The sequence below is a fragment of the Varanus komodoensis genome, unplaced genomic scaffold, assembly GCF_004798865.1.
Source record: "Varanus komodoensis strain SLA01 unplaced genomic scaffold, ASM479886v1 scaffold1, whole genome shotgun sequence".
In the NCBI taxonomy this organism is placed as follows: Eukaryota; Metazoa; Chordata; class Lepidosauria; order Squamata; family Varanidae; genus Varanus; species Varanus komodoensis.
Window position 1 is genome coordinate 41,828,774 of NW_025335268.1, and position 17,101 is coordinate 41,845,874.

The 17,101-nt window shown below is 44.4% G+C and overlaps 1 protein-coding gene and 1 non-coding gene across 2 annotated transcripts in view; both read right to left on the reverse strand.

Annotated features, from left to right (window-relative positions):
- UTRN (utrophin) overlaps positions 1-3,497 on the reverse strand; it is a 365,154-nt gene extending 361,657 nt beyond the window's left edge. The window contains exon 1 of the mRNA XM_044451088.1: positions 3,058-3,497. The gene's annotated coding sequence lies outside the window, so the exon portion shown is untranslated. The remainder of the gene's footprint in view (positions 1-3,057) is intronic.
- A 12,739-nt stretch (positions 3,498-16,236) lies between these two features.
- TRNAL-UAA lies at positions 16,237-16,319 on the reverse strand. The gene has a single exon. It is a non-coding gene; the product is annotated as a tRNA-Leu (tRNA).
- Between the last annotated feature and the right edge of the window lie 782 nt (positions 16,320-17,101).

The window sequence follows — 17,101 nt, forward strand, 5'->3', positions numbered from 1 at the left end:
AAAACCAAGTTTCACACGTAGGAGTCTGGCTTCCATCCAGCCCACCCCATCCAATTTTTCCCAGCTGTCCACAGGCAGAGCACACACTCAACAGCTATACCACACATCATTATTCATATTCCAATTGCTGTGGTTTTTGCCCACTAAAGATTCATGAGTTCCTCCCTCAGAATCTTTCACCAGGCCAAGTTCACACATCATTCCAGATACTGCACAAATTAATCTCACAGAAAAGCAACTTCAGTCCTTCAGGCCCACTTCAGTCCTTTCTACTATCCTGAGCTTTCCTGAAGCAGGCCAGCCAACACCTGCTCGGGTCTCATCCTGCTTACAAGCAGAACAATCAAGGCATTTTACTTTGGAAGACAGCAGAAGTCTTTAAAACACAGAGGATGTCACTGAGTTTCTGCCTTTGACTAACCAGTGACCATACTGCAAAGTACCACTGCACAAACTACCACAACACCTTGCAAATAACCTGTGCAGTGTTGATTGTCTGTTGGTTGTCTGTGAAACAGCTCATAGTGTGCCCAAGAGACAATGAAGCTCCCCACTGCTTCTTCTCTCCCTTGGTCCTCCAGCCAGAATCCCAGTCCACAGTAGAAGCTCTCTCTCCTACCCCTTGTAATTTGCTGATTTTAATAATGTATGTTCAGAGCCTCAAATACACAACTGGGGACCAGGGGGTGTCAGCATCAGAAAATTGCACAAACTTGCTGACAATTTTTTGGGTGCTGTCGAATATGCCTAAGTCTCTCCTGGTCAACTGCCTTGCATGATTCATCTGCTAAACGGAGCAGTGAAATAGAATATACATGGATTGACAGGGCAAAATTGCATATAGGCTAATTTGTCAGATATCAATTGCAGAGCTGTCAATTGAAAAGCACTGAAAAGGAGTGGGAAACCTGCAAAAACAGGTGCTCCAAAACAATGTATCTCTATTAGCAATGTAACCCTGTGAATGTTAAGTACTGAACTGACACTTCTCAGTGTCCTCTATATTTTAAACACTTCCCTAAGTTTTCAGCTACTCTAGAAAGAGAACTAAATTCCTATGCGTACACACTTTTTATGGTTCCATTTCAGAATCCATATCCTTGAGGGTATTGTGAGTCCCTGACAGTTGCAACCAAAATGCTAAAATACACACAAATTTAATGGCTTTGAAATAACTGGAGTGTAATTTTGCATACATGCAAGAGCTAGGAAGTAAAAGGAGGGAAAATCTATGCACTTGTATTAACTCTCGTGGTACTGCACGTAACCACATTTCCTCACTGTTTACTTACCAGCCTGTACATTTATGCCCCATGTCCTTCCATTTGCTTTCCAGGCAATAAATATGCACTTATTTCCTAATCTGAAAATTGTGCAAATATTCCTAGAAAGGTTTTTTTTTTAAAAAAAATCTTTAAACAGGTTGAAGCCAGCATGGAGGAAATGGGACACCAACATCAGGCATACTTACACCTATTCACATCACCCTTTCAGCTGATTTCTTGGGGATTTTGTTTGCTTTGTTTGAATTGTGAGGGACTGGCAGTGGCTGCAGCAGTAAATGCTCTGAAAAGGAGCCACAAAAACAGACTAGGAAGAAACCCACTCCGCTTCCCCATTCTGGAGTTGCTGAAAACTTTGGAAAGTGGGGGCACTGAGAAGTGTCTGTTTATCAGGATCACATTGTCAAGAGGGAAATAATTGCCCCCTGCCCTCTGAGTGCACAATATCAACCTTTGCTACTTTCCACCTTTCCAGTGCTTTTCACTTGATATATCTGCAACTGGGCCCTAGTGACAATCTGCAAATTAGCCTATATGCAGTCTCACCTTGTTAATTTCCTTATTTATTTATTTAAAGTATTTATATGCCGTCCTGTAGCGAAAGCCTCTGGACGGCTCACATAGATAATACATATGTTACATGTTACATAGTTTCCCTGCTCCCATTGATGGATGAAATATACAGTGTTGTAATTGATCAGACAAAACTGCATATAGGCTAATTTGCAGATTCTCACTAGGGCTAAAAAACCTAATTGTGGACTGAACAACCCCTGGAACATGCCATGGGTTCTCAGGGTAGTTTGCTGCCCATAAACAAGCCATTCTGTAGGAAGTACAGACTACGCTCTTCAGCTAGTTACCCATGATGGGTTGTCCTATCAATGCTCCAGGTCAATTTACATATAGGAAGAGAAAGTCAGGGTAAGGTTGATTTTAAGCTATGTAGCAGTTACCTTATATCTCAAGGGGAAGCAACGGAAGAGTTTCACACTCATTTTACACTACATGCACGAAGACAACCAAGAAGCATCAGGTCCACTCAATGTTTCTTCCCTTATCAAAATAACAGTAGAAATTCCAGTAACTCCAAACTAAGCCTCCTTCACTTCCTTCTTGCCTTCCAGAAAAGGCATGCAATTTACCAGTAATCCAGTGCTAATGAGAAGTATTCTAGAACAGTTTTGGTGAATTCACAAGGGACATGCAAATCTTTTTCAAAGTTTTTAACATGAACCAGCAAACTAGTGGTCCTTTGGGACCAATTCTGCCACGCACCCCTGCAAATGTGTTAGTGTACACTTCACTAATAAAACCTTCTAACATTTTAGATAGCCTACCCTCAAGCAACAGAATCTCTCAAAACTACATTAGAGATGGAAAGGAAGAATTTTACTAAACTATTCTAAGGAAATAATTTGATGAGAGCCCACAATAGTGCCATTAATGGTACCATTACTATATTGGGACAAGGGTAGTCTAAAGAAATCAACTTATATGTGCCCGTAAAATGAACGGGAATATTCCAGGAATGTGGAGTGTTGGGGGCGGCGGCAGAGGTAGAACCGATAAGCACTAGACCAGCCTTCCCCTAGCCTGGTATTCTCCAGCTGCGTTGAACTGCACCTCCCATCATCCACAGCCGCCTCAGAGTTAGAAAGACCTAGATAGGCTACGGCGCGCAGTTACTCGTCTATCCTTTTGTCCCCTCAGCCCGCAAAGTCCAGGAATCGCATTACTCACATCTTTTCCTGTCAATTATTCACTAGCTTACCTGCCTGCGGGAAGGGGTGTGCAGCGGAGAGCGAGGGGGCAGGCAACGCTTCGTGCCCGAGGATCCGGTGGGCCAGCCAGTCAAACCACAGGGTCCATTTCGTGCACCCTTTCCAGCTGTTGCTCTCCAAAACAGAACTCCTCCCAAATAAATATCCAGCGCCAAATGGTGACACGAGCGGAGGTCAAAGCCTGCAAAACAGCTCCGACAAGTTGCTAAAATAAGGCGAAGATAGGGAGTCCCCCCCTCCAAACGGACGAACAAGTTTTACACCAAACGTTCGTCGGATGGGCTCCGTGAGAAACGCAAACTCCTCGACCTGCTGCCGGCCGCCCGCGCTCCACCCCGAAGAGGCGGCTTCTTCCTTCACTCTCCTCTCGCTTGTGGAGTCTGTGGGAGGAGCTGGAGGGGGGAGGAAGCAGCCCCCTTTGAGGACTGGCGGGCTCCCGGATAGGCAACTTGCTGCCGCCGCCGTCGCCGCCGCCGCTGTTGCAGCCCCTCCGCCCCCTCCCACAGCTCTTCCTGGGGCCCCAGGGATTCCTCCTTTGTTATTTGGGGAGCACAGGACTGGAAAGGGCGGGGGCTCTGGCCAGCCCGCCTTCCGAGGGCTTTGGAAAGGGCTGCCTCTCTCGCCCGAGTTGCTTTCCTGCCCCTAGCGCGCTTAGTCTCTCTCTTTCTCTCATGCAAATGAGGACAAGGGAGGCGCTGAAGCTGACAAGAAGGGAAGGCGCCCGCCGCTGCTCAGTTTTTTACTCTCTCAGCTAACTTTCTGCTGCGCTTGGAACTTCCCTCACCCCCCCGCGCGCGCGCCCGGAACCCAAAGAGCGCGCGCTCGCTCTCTCGCTCGCGCGCTCTCCGCTTTGCCCGAGGGTAGCTCCGTTGGCCACTGCTACACTCTAGCGCCGAGAACGTGGCGTGGCAATGTCACGTGACGCCTTGCCTTGTCAATCATCCTCTCTGCCCGGGGCGCCCGCTCGACCCGCTTGGAGGAGGTGGCATCTTTCTTCCTACTCTCCACATTCCCTTCTCTGACCCCCAAGCCTTGTTTGGCTGTTCCCGAGAGCAAAGCGGACGATTACCGAGAGAAGAACCCTAAAAAGCCCTTCAGAACTTAACTCCGAGTTAGCGCAGCCTGCTGCTTTGCTAGCTGCCTGGGAAAGGAGCCCGGCTGACTTCAGATGAGTTTGGGATTGCAGCATCAAACTAGCATGCACGAACGAACGGTGGCCCTTCAGATAAGACTGAACTACAGTTCCCATCCTCCTTCACCACTGAGCTTTTCCTCACTGGAGCAGCTTTTACTGTCTTTGACTGGCACGTCTACTGCTTCGTTGTCTATAGGTTGATGGCTTTGCTGCCAGGGATCCATGCCCTGGTAACCCCTCATTTGGATTAATGTTTTTCGAAGCCACCTTAAATGCCATTTTTGGCAGGAAGCTGGGGTATAAGTCAAATAAACAGAAATGCGTTGTTCATAGGTCTATCTTTGAAGATGAGACAGAAACTTCAGCTAGGGCAAACAATTCTAGCCAGGCCCAGGTGCCAAAATCCGAGGACACGGGTCCCCCCTAACTCCCAGTGTACTTTGACTCAAAGTACAAGTTTTGATTTACAAGGCACTATCTGCTCTTCCTGAGACACTGATGGTCTTTGCCTTGGAAGAGTATTGCAAAATTAGAGGGCAATATTTAAAAACCCTTCTGCCTCCTTGTCACGCTCCAAGCCTCAGGATAAGGGAACATTTGAGGTGCTTGTGTGGCTTTAAAAAATTCTAATGACTTTTTAAAGTATTTAAATACTTTAATACACAAATAAAGTTTGTGTTTTACTAGCTTACCCTTTGCAAGGTAATATTATAGTTGATGCTGCATTGCAAGTTTATTAGTATTATACTGTTAATTTTACTATGACTTTATTTGCATTTTTATCATTTTTATTTAAAATATTTCTTGGCTGCCTTTCAGGGCAAGAACCCTCTCACCCAAGGCCGTAGACATACTAAAAAGTAATATGATAATAAAAAGAGTAAAAGCACAATAAACACAGAAATAGCAAACATTCTAAAAACAGCATAAAAGGACACAACCAAATCAACCAAATCTGATGAAACATAATTAGGGGTCTGAAAAAACTAGCAAGTTCTCAGGGCCTTCTTAAAAATCTGGAATGGTGGGACCTCGTGGACCACTGATAGTAATTTACACCAGAGGTGTGGATTCTTGTAAAACATCTTGATAAAAGCATTTTATGGGATATTTAGTGAACAAATAAATTAGGCGGAAGCTGCTCAGAGTAAAACAACATTTGCTTGATTACTTGGGAGTAAAGCCCACTAAACACTTCCAAGTAAATATGCATAGGATTGTATGGTAAATTCACCTGCTGAGTCTTGAGTCATAGGAGCTCTGCTTGTACTTTAAATCAGCATCCTGTATGTAATCCAAATTTTAAATTTTAAAACTGCATTGCTTACAATGTGAAATTTTCTACATTTCTTCCACTTATGAGAGATCCTGGTTTTGCCCAGGATTATTTTATTTTTACACAGCACACATAGTGTGCCCATTCCCCGCCCCCCACAGAAGCTTGGGCTGATTGCAGCAGTCCTATTCAAAAAAACCAACACACATAAAATATATCTTAACACATGATTTTGTATTAATATGGCATTAAATACAGGATTTGGGGCACTCCTGCCTCCAAGTTTTTCAGGGCCCATGGACAAGACATCACCCACTGTTCATCTGGATCTATTCTAGCTGGTTTACGATTGGCTTTGGGATAAAGTCAACCTTGGCCACCCTGATCAATGACCTCCTATTACTTCTTGATCTCTCAGCAGCTTTTAACTACACTGACTACAGTATCCTTCTGGGCTGCCTCTGTGAGTCGGAGACACTGATCTACAGTGTTTCATGTCTTACTTGCATGGTCAGTTCTAAAGAAATAATTCTAAAAGGATAATTTAGTTTAATTGCCAAGGGGCCAAGGTACAATAACCCTATTGGGTGCCACAGGGCACTATCTTGGCATCTAATATGTCTGTGAAGCTGTTGGGACTGCTGTTGGGACTGTCCATGATGAGGTTTAGGGAGAGGTGATTTTTTTCTCTGACAGATGAATTGGGAGAGGTCATGCACAGTCTGATCTGCTTCCTTGAAATGGCTATGGCTTAGATAAGGTTTAATAAATTGAATCTGAATTCAGATCCAATAGAGACCCGGTGGATCCCAGGTCAAGGAAGCAGTAACTTGTCCATTCTGGATGGGGTTGCACTCCCTTTGAAGAAGCATGTAACTTGGGGCTCCTCCTGGATTCATTTTTGTCACTGCAGGCCCAGTGACCTCAATGGCCTTAAGTACTGACTTTAGTTGGACAACCTAACCATGAAGATCCCTGCGCTGATAATGACACACTTAGACTACTGTCATGCCCTTGTGCCTGATTCAGAAGCTGCATATAAAAGGCTTGTCAGGGTGGGTTGTTGTGATGTGCGCATGCACTACTGAGCCAGCCCAGCACTGTTAACCCTGACTGGCAGTGTCTTTCCAGGGTTTCATGCATGAGCTTTTCTTGCCCTACCCAGAGATGCTGGACGTCCAATCTGGGACCCCCTGCATGCATGTTCTGCCCTTCAGCCACAGTCTTTAAGGATGGACTGCATTCAATAAGGTGTGGCATGGACACCATGTAGGAATGGGATGTGCAACAAAACGTTGCACTGTATCCTTCCACTCCCAACTTGAGTACTGTTAAACCAACTTATCCCATTCTCTACTCCCTGGTTTTCGGGGTGGGAAGGTTCCAAGCTAGCGCTCAATATTTCCTTTTCCCATTAGACAGTTTCTTAAGCTGATTGCTCCTTTAGGGTTTGTGCTTCTGAAAATCACAGGATTCCCCCCAAACATACTGATCCTTCCTGCCTGTTTCTCCCCACTTGAGTTTTCCATCGGAGAAAGTAGACTTAGGACAGGGTGGGCTGCAGCCCTCTTGCCACTCGGAGCCCCTCCATTCCCCCCACAATCCAGATCTCTCTCCAGTTGACGAGCACAAAGTGAGGTGGGAAGGGGGGCCTGGAGGAGTGAGGGCCAGCGGGGGGCAGCATCCTGGGGGGAGGCAGGGCAGGGAGGAGGCTGGGCTGCTGGAGTGCTGGGCAGACAAGCCAGGACATGCCAGGCTGCTATGGGCGCTGCCACAGGTGGGGCAGATGGCAGTGGGCTGGGGCTGGCAGTGGGCAGGTGGGGTGGGGGGTTGTGCTGGTGCAGCAAAAGTAAAGATGCCTGGGGGCAAAACTGCCAAAACGGGTGGGGTTGTGGGCCCCTGGTTGGTGTGTACTCTGTGTGGATTCCCCTGGGGTGTGGAGAGCCTGGGCAGAAATGTGACTGCAGCACAGGGGCAGGAGGTGGTATGCAGGAGACAGTCCATCCTCTGAAGGAGATGCCAGCACAAGGCCTCGTCCTCTCCTACACTCTCCCCGGCCACCCTGCTTCTCCAGTCTGGTGCATCCCAGCTGAGTTGGCCTGCAACACTCTCCAGTCATAGTCAATACGGCTAGTGCCAAGGGCTGGGGAGGACCTGAAGGGTTGGCAGGAGCAGTGGGGGCATGCTGGGGAGAATCTGTCAGCTCGAGCACCCTAAAACCTCGTGTTGGTTTTCTCCCTTGCTTAATGGTTAATTAAATATATTAACTGTATATATTACATTAAATAAATATATTGCAAACACTTTAATATACCATATGGAAATATTATTCATTGTGCAGTGGATCCCATGTCGAAGTCCTCAACATAGTATGAAAAGGTATCCTTGAGGTACAAAAACTTGGACTGCCCTGACCTTGAAGAAAGAATGAGAGGGCTGTCTAGGCAGCTGGTTTGGCCTGTCATGAAAGAGCACCAAATGTTTCATAATTGTTACAGTCCTATGCCCAGGGAGAGATTTTTGTGAGACTGTCTTCCCTGGCTGCCAAAATTATTTGGCCAAACTTGGGTACTATGTACCTTATCTTGGGAAGAGCAAAGATGCCATTTTCTGCATCACTTCAGGCAAAATATCTTAGGTTACCTTGGAGGAGCTTCTTGGTCATTCCAAAATATTGGCATTGTACTAACTAGCAACCTGTACCTTACCTGAAGATAAACTGCTTTTCACCTGTAATGATGACTGAAACCAAACTGGAAACCAAACCAAATAAGGAAGAACTTCTTAAAAATACAAGCAGAAATACAACCCTGCTGAGTAAGCTGAGTTAAGTGGTAAGGATCGTTGATTCACTGCTAGCACAAATTTAAGGCTTGGCTATTCATGTTTAAGCCTAAAACCACTTGAAACTCAGGTATCTGAGAAAGAACTGATTCATTTACCAGCATGCTAAGTCACTAAGCTCATCACCATTGTGCTCCATTTGTAGTCCACCTGGAACAGAGCCTCCCGTGTACTGGCTTCTTCTCTGTGGAAACCCCACTTGTTGATGTCAGGCAGGCACTGATGCTGTTTTGTTTAAGCACCTACTAAAGCTCTGATTTTTAAATTATGTAAACAAGACTTCCCTGATTAACTAGTCATAGCCTTAGTAACTTGATTTGGTTTCAAAATCATTCACTCTATTTTAATTCATTTCCCTTCCTTTTTATTATGTACTGTTTCAGAATTTTACTGGGAAGTAGAATATAAATATTGTAAATAAATAAATAACCTTGTTAGTTCCACATTCCAGTCTAATGTGTCTGAACTTCACATAGCGTGCAACAGCAATCTCATTACAAGTGGTACGGGAGGTAAGATACCAGAGGCTAACCACAAGGAGTTTCCATGTGCGACCCTTCACTGGTGCCTTACAAGTATTCTGGGAGGGCAACATTCCCCCATAATACAATATAAACCTTAATCTTTTCTATCATGAGCTAGTCTTTAGCGATCCACCAGCTGTTCAGCATAGCCATGCCTAACACTTAGATAATGAATATAGCAGCAGATGCTCATTATTAACTTCCTGCAACAGAAAGTGGAGGAAGGAACAAGAGGACCGGCTATCCTCGGCTTGATAATAACCACCGAGGGGGAAGACCTAGTGGACAAAGTGGTAACTGTGGAAGCTTTGGGGAAAGTGACCATGCATACTTGAATTCTTGATTCTAAAGGAAGAGAAGTATAACCAAACACATATCTTTGATTTTAAGATATACAGTTTTAATACACTCCGAACAATGATAAGAAAAGTCCCATGGGAAGTGACTTGAATGAGAAAAGGAGATTTGATTTGATTTAAAATTTTGAACTGCCAGCTTTTTATGATGTTTCAATGTTTTCATTGATATACTTTATGTTGTTTTTAAGTATGCTGTTGTGAACTGCCCAGAGAGCTTCAACAATATAGAAAATGCATGCATACATACAACCAGACTTTACATGCAAACATATGCAGAAACATGCCAACATGTTTTTTAAAAGACATTTCTAGAAGCTAATTTGAATGAAGGAGCAGGATGGGTGTCTGTGCTTAAACTTTGTTTTAAACTCCTTTCCATCCCACCCACCCCCACCCCACCCTCAGTTCTAAATGCCTTTTCTAAGATACTTTCTCCCTATACCCTTACTGGATCCAAAGGCACGCTTCAAAATACATAACTGAAAACCTGCAGTGGATAAAGCAACTGGAAGAAGATATTCAGTGGTAAAATGGCAAGTAGTGAAAGGGTCAAGCACCTTTGTTCTTTTTTCCCACTCATAATGGCAACTACCAGAAGCATTTTTTAAAATTATTATAAAGACTGCATTACATGCATTTGCCCCTTAGCTAGCAACCCCTTGAAACTGCTTTTAATGGCAATTCTGACATCCTTGAGCTATAATAACCCTCCTATTATCTTTACAAACTATAAGAAGCCATTTAAGAAAGTTACATAGAAGGTCCATTAAGAAGCAGTTACACGATCATTAGTTTGCTTCCTTGTCAAAAACTTCTAACCAAGCTGGTCAATTTTAACTTGCAATAATAACTATTCTCTTTAAGAAAACTGAAAACTGTAAATTGAAGATACCTTATGATTCCATTAATGTCAAAGCTGTTTTGTGGGCAGTTTGGGCTGTTCTTGTGAGCTGCCCAGAGAACCTGTGGGCTATGGGGCAGCATACAAATGTAATAAATAAACAAGGAAGGAAGGAAGGACGGACGGACAGTGTTACACTGTAAATGTAACTTTCCAATGGGTGAAAGTCCCATTGTTTCATGTAATGCAACTTATTTCTTATTTTATTCATTATATTTACATCTCACCCTTTTTCTTGCAAGGAACCCAGAGAGGCTTATGCAGTTCTCCTGCTCCTCTCCATTTTATTCTCACAACGTCATCCAAAGAACGTCATGGCCAAATGGGAACTTGAACCTGGATCTCCAGAGTCCCAGTCCAACATTCTAACCACAGTGCCACACTGGCTCTCATAGCATGGTAGTTCTGAAAAGAAATCAGGTTCTTCTAGTAGTTCTTGTTGTGCAAATATAAAACAGAGAAAATCACCTAGATCAGTCTTTTTGACTAATGTATTGCTTGCAAATTATCAGTACATCTGACAGCACCAGTTAACAACTCCTAAGAAGGATAGGAGGCAATTAAAAGAACCAGATAAACCAGAGCAGATTACAATATTGATTTCCATTCTTCCCCTTGCCTTGATTTTCAGAGAGAATTACAATGTACAGACAACAGGGCATAATCCGCAGAGGGTCTTGCAGGACCATTCAGGAATATTTGGTCTTTTCAGGAACATTTCAAAATTCTTCTTGATTAATTCTTGATTAATTAGCTGTCCTTCGACACACACATATGCTTCCATACTGTTTACTTATGAAGAATTTTTGCATGTTACTTAATTGCTCAGTGAGAAGAAAATCTTCCAATGTCTGGCTAATGACTTCAAATGATTGTAAAATTCTTATTATGAAACTATTTAATAACATTGATTAAATTAATGCAACCTACTAGAATACTATCCACAGGAATTTACAAGGAAAAATTGTAGAACATAGAAATAGAGCTTGTCAGAAGGAGTCTCCCGGGCCATCTAGTCTGACCCCCGGCTTCAGCCGGCTCCACTCATGACATGCCTATCATGTGCATGTCCAGTCTATCCTTTAACAGTTTATCATGTGCATGTCCAGTCTATCCAGCTCTTCCTTGTGATGGTTCTTTATCTTTACACTGGCCTACAACTAGATAATCCCTCAGATAGAGGATACCTACAGAGTAAAGGACTATTGACTAGCAGCCCTTCAAATAGAAGACTGTCCTTTCTAAAAGTGGATACATGGCCACCATATTAGCAGCGTATAGGCCTGACAGGAAGGTCCTGTGAGAGGCAGACATAAGCTACTCTTACTGGACCAGTTTTTGTTGTGCTTTGACTTTACCAGGAGACCAGCAACCCGTGTACTCTGCTTCAGGTCCTCATCCAGTGGGAGAGTTGCAAAGGCACAGAAACATCACCTGGGGCAGGGGGTGGGAGGATAACTGTACTCCTTAGGACAGATCAGGTTCCCCTAAGTATATTCTGAGTAGCTAAGTAGATTCACATATATAAACAGAATTCTGTGTGTGTGCGTATTACTTCCCAAATCGGGAATCAGAGATATAAATCAGATACCTTCCTGCATGACATCCACATGACCATCTAAGCAAGTATGCTGTCCATCTGCACTGCATTGCTTTGGCTACGATGCAGATTCTGATAAGCATTTGCCTGAACTTGCTCACAGAGGTAGTCTACTGTTTATTTCTGAGCAAATGTAATGGATGAAGGTGAATATCTATAGCCTCTGACATCAGGCCCAACTCTCTCAGTCCCATAGGACTCTGTTTTGGCACGCAAGGTCACGAGCACACACTTCCAGCTGTATCATTATTCAGTTTATTCATTCTCACTTAAGGGTAAACACAACTATTGCCATCATAACTTTTTTGCCATTCTTTGCACACCAAGTTGATTGCCCTAAGGGGCATTCCAGTTTCATATTCTCAGTCACAAACCCCAGGAAAACACGCTCACGGAGTCTAAGTCAATGTGTTCCTCCTAATTTTCTTTGTTACCCACAAGCTACTCTTTCATCCGGTTCCCAGAGGATTCACATATGAAGCCCTCAGTCAGGTGGAGGCATCACAAGTGGCAAAATGGGTTGGTAGAATGCTGAGGTGGCAAAACTCCATCACATCAGGCTGAAGTGTTTTAAAAACAAAACTCCCTGCTGTGAAAGATCAGGACAGTAACAGAGCTTTTTTCTGTATGCTAGTTTTCTATTTGCCTGGAATATGTCTATACAGGTACATTTAAAGAGAGATTCCTCACATACACAGTTACCGTTTAACCTGAAGTATGGTATAATCCAATCTGTTTCAGCATTCATTCAGTTCATTCTGATGGACATGTAAACTGAATCAATGAGTAAGCTCCCTGTCCCAATGCTATAGGCAAGTCAGACCCCCACAATCAAACTTCTGACATGAAGTCCAATTTAGATTATTACTGCATCCTTCCATTTTCTCAGCTGGTTAAGAAAGAGGCAGAGACAGATAGGTGCTTATCAACCAGTCTCCTATTTTTGTAGGCAAGTCCAGAATTTAAATCAGTGAGTAGCTATCAGAACCAGGGCTAGCTACCATATGACCTTTGCAAGGGCAGAAGTCACATTCGGCAAATAGATGGACTGGCTCCAAGAGTTGTCAAATTTCATTCCTTTTAAAAGCACTGATGCAAGAAGTTTCATAATGCTGCGCCCATGGGAAAACTGCTCTTTCTCCCTGTTTTGCAGTTACCAAAAACAAAACAAACAGCAATCCCTACTATGATGGAATCTGGAAACAAAAGCTGTTGGTCAAACTTCCTTATAGTCAATTTGTATAAAACCCAAGACTTGCTCAAACAGGGCTACAGATCACCCAACATTTGATTATGGTAAAAAAAAAGTTACCATATTTCAAACTTCTTCGCACGCCCTGCACTCTGAGGCCTAGAAGAGGAAAGTTCAGTTAGCACACACATGACACATGTGAAGGAGCTAGCACTATAATTTAAAATATTTTAAATATTAAACCATCTTGAGATTTTTTGAAACAATAAGTCAGTCTAGATTTTTAAATAAGTAAGAATCTGCAGCTGATGATAACCTGCACGGGCAGCATATCCAATAAAATGGCACTCACAGAGTGTTATGACTCTATTGGGGATGCAGTCCTGTGCATGTTTGGATATAATTAGGAAATTCTGGGACCTGGAGGGCTTTCTCCTTTCCAAACTTGCATAGGATCGCACACTAAATAACTTTTGATTTCCGGAGCATTCCAACACTTACAGCTGCCAAGAGCCACTAGGGGTCACCCCACCAAATACATTCACTATTGCGTTGCCCTAAGAGAATGAAATTCAAGATGGAATTAAAAAACAAAACAAAACACCATTTTCAGCACTTTAATCTGTTTCTTAATCCAGTCCTGAAACAGATTAATACTTAGAGTGAATAGATTCTAAACACCCAAGACTTGCTATATCTTGAATGCTAAATTTATAAGCCTACTTTCTGTGAGATATTCTAGGCATCTGTGCAGAAAAAGAGCTGGCTGTCCCCAGAGGCAACTTTTCTCAGTACTGCAGGGCAAGCTATACTTGCCAAAATGTTGTCTTCTTATTTTGCACAGCTACTCAGGGTGACAGGAGCTCTGCCCACTTTTGCCTCTTGCATTTTATAAATAGGAGTGACGTGTTGCACAGAAGCAATAGCAGTGGTGTGGCTTGCATTTATGTAATTCTAGACTACAGACACCCTACTAACACACTTACAGCCTTTTAGGCTGGGACATGTATAGGAGAAGGGGTCCCTATAGCTCAGTCACAGCCCTATTTTAAACATCAGGCTTACTTATGGACCATAGGAAACCAACAAACACAGTTAAGTAGCAACTCAAGAGAGAGAAGCCATTCTATCCATCAGCTGCTGCTCTAAGTTGTTGAGGATGTTTGGGCAAGATACCCTTACAGCAGGGGTCTCAAACTCAACTCACCTGGGGGCCGCTGGAAGTAGAGTCTGGGTGAGGCTGGGCCACATCAAGCATTCCACCACCGCGGTGGGGGTGGTGGGCCGCTCATCCCGCGTCACTCCCAGAGGCCGGCCCGGGTGCCGCCAGCGCTTTGAAGGCCGCAGGGCCCCTCCCCCATGCCCTGCCTGTCCCGGCAATTGGCCCGTGGGCCGCGAGTTTGAGACCCCTGCCTTAGTGGGTCCTGTCTAACAGTGAATTATCCATCAGCTGCTCCTTCTCTTGCACATTTGCCAGGCCAAGAGCTGGTGAGCACACAGGCAGTGGCATCTACTGCTCCTAGGGAATGCTAGGTACCAAAATGTTCTGGGAGCTCAGTCCCACAGGACAAAACAAAGCTAATTTATATCTGCTAAGTTATGCATATTCTAAAGTCTGTAAAGGACCCTGGCTCTTCAGGGCCCCTTCTAGTTGTGAAAAGAAATGTATGGATGGGGAGAGGAAGGCACTTGATTTCATGGGGAGGAAATCAAGCAGAAGGGCCGAAGTGAGAGACAGTAGGAGGCAAAGCTCAGGTGGGGAAAATGCCAGCTAATCCAAGGGGATTAGATGTCGGAGAGCGCATCAGGCCCCATCCCTTTATTTCAGCAAGTACCTCTGGACAGCCTCCCAGAGATCTGAGCTCCAAGTGAAAGATGCTGAGCTCCGGCCCTAGCAGGCCACCTGCTAATACCTCCTCTGACTGCTCTTCCTGCTCACCACCTCTGCTGATGGATCAGAGCAAGCGCAGCTGAACAAGCAAGCTACACTGGTGAAGAAGAGCATCAACCTCAGTGGGGCCTCACCAGTGGATGGCTACTGGGAGGTGGGCCCTTGGTAAGAGTCCGTGACAGGCCTTGACACCCATCCTGCTCTCCCTTTATCCAGCAGTGATGGAAGAGCTTGACCCAAGTACTGGGCCTTTGGTCTGTCATAATTAGTTATAAAGCACGCAATCGTACTGGCCTCCCATTGAGCTATGTGCAGTGACTGGATTGTCGTCATAATCGCTATTTGTGGCCTGCATTGTTACAGTTTACCTCTTTTTCCTGGTTTTGTTAACTGACAAGCATAATTTCTGTGGCTATATTTAGGTTGGCTTTGTTACACCTTGTTTTATACTAATTTGTGATATAATTATTAAAATATTAGATCCCGTAATATGCATTTATCTATCTAGCCAATTGGGTTTTTCCCGGCAGTCACACTTATGTTTTGAGCATACAAGAGGCTGTGTTTGTTGGCTTGTTGGTTGCTGAGCACACCTTTCTTCTATTTTTCCTGTTATTGGTTCTTTGTACAAGATCCTCTTGTACAGAAAAAGTGGTGCAGTTAAACGTTTGCAAACCAGAGGGTCAAGCACTTGGGAAAGTGTGGGCCACTTTTTTCAACAAATTAAAAGAAAGAAACGAAATGAAGAGAAATAAAGCAAAACAAAATTCTGATTCCAGTATGCATTTTCAGTTATTGCTCCAGGTCATCAGTTTAATAGAAATCCCAGAATTCCTACTTATAGCTGTCATAAATTTTCTAGTTAAATGTAAAATGGTGTGGTTTATTTTTTCATTGTTGTTAGAAATATATAGAACAAATATCTTTAGTGTCCCATGCCATACACCGAAAACTCAAACAGAATAATGCTCCCTCTCCCCACTCTCCTCGTTTTCAAAAGTTACAGATCTTTTGTAGATATAAGCTTTAATTTGTTTTGTACCTGCCAGAAGGGATTTACGCGTTTGTTATGGGATACCGTGTAGGTGCTTTTTAGCAAGTAATACTAGTTAAATTAGTGATCTGTCTTGCTCATTCCGCTGCACGATGAGCTGGTAAAAATAAAATTATAAAAAGGAGGCGCTCTTCAACTGCACTTTATGCTGCCAGGGCACGCCGTGCATTTACAAGAGGTTATTTCGCTCCCGCCTTCTTGTCAAGTAGATTTGCACAGCAGCGGAAGCAACTTAGAGAGGGAGCCAGATTGGCTCCGCCCGAAGTTCAGTCCTCCCGGGTATCGCCAAGTCCCGGAGAAACGTTCAGAGGCTGAAATTTCACCGGGTGGCTTCCACATGTTTTCCATCCGGTAGTCTTTAATTTAAGGAGAGCTGGTGGGAAAAAAACCAACTACCAGGAGTGGGGTTCGAACCCACGCGGACATGCGTCCATTGGATCTTAAGTCCAACGCCTTAACCACTCGGCCATCCTGGTACGGTTGTAAGCCCAGCACGCAGGCACCCCTACATAGAACAAAGCGCTGTGCGGCCGATCCAGGCCTCTGCGGTCCTGGCTAACCTGCGACGACCTCCGCTCTAACTCAGCGCACGCGAGGAAGAGAAAGAAAAACGATCGTGTGGCTCCCCGCTGTTTTCTCGTTCCTTCTCTTCTCCCTCGGCTCGCCTTTAAGCATTTATCCCTCGGCGCACGGGAGGGCGCAGCAAGCGAAACAGCGAGCGGAACCCGGATTACAGAAGGAAAGCGAAGAGAGAGAAAAGGGCGCGGGCGGGCGCACTGCAGTGCCTGCCCTTAAAATCGTCCTGGTCCATATACTCGGATCTCCTGTCTCTACAGCAGATGCCATATAAATAACACCTCTTCCGCCTCCCCATCCGGCGCCATTGCCAATACGGGAAACGCACCCTATTTTAAAAGACGTTTCTAAAACTGTGCTGCTGGGAAAAGGCGGCTGAGTCTGCACTGAAGTGAGGTAGTGAAGCGCTGGCTCAGGAATAACAGCATCCAGATGGGCAGTTCTTGAAATGCATTGTCTGCGTTGATTTTGCAAAGCCCTGGAAACCCGTGATAATTAAAAATACATAGTAAGAAACAGTGCAGGTAACTGCGTAAATCTAAGGGGTCTTTCAGTCTGTTTCTCTCAACATCAGTTCCCCTTTCAATACCCACTGATTTTGAAACGGCAGTTTCAGAGGCGGTTTGTGCTATGGCCTGACTCCGCTCCTCAAAGAAAAGTCACCAAAACCTCAAGCAAACCG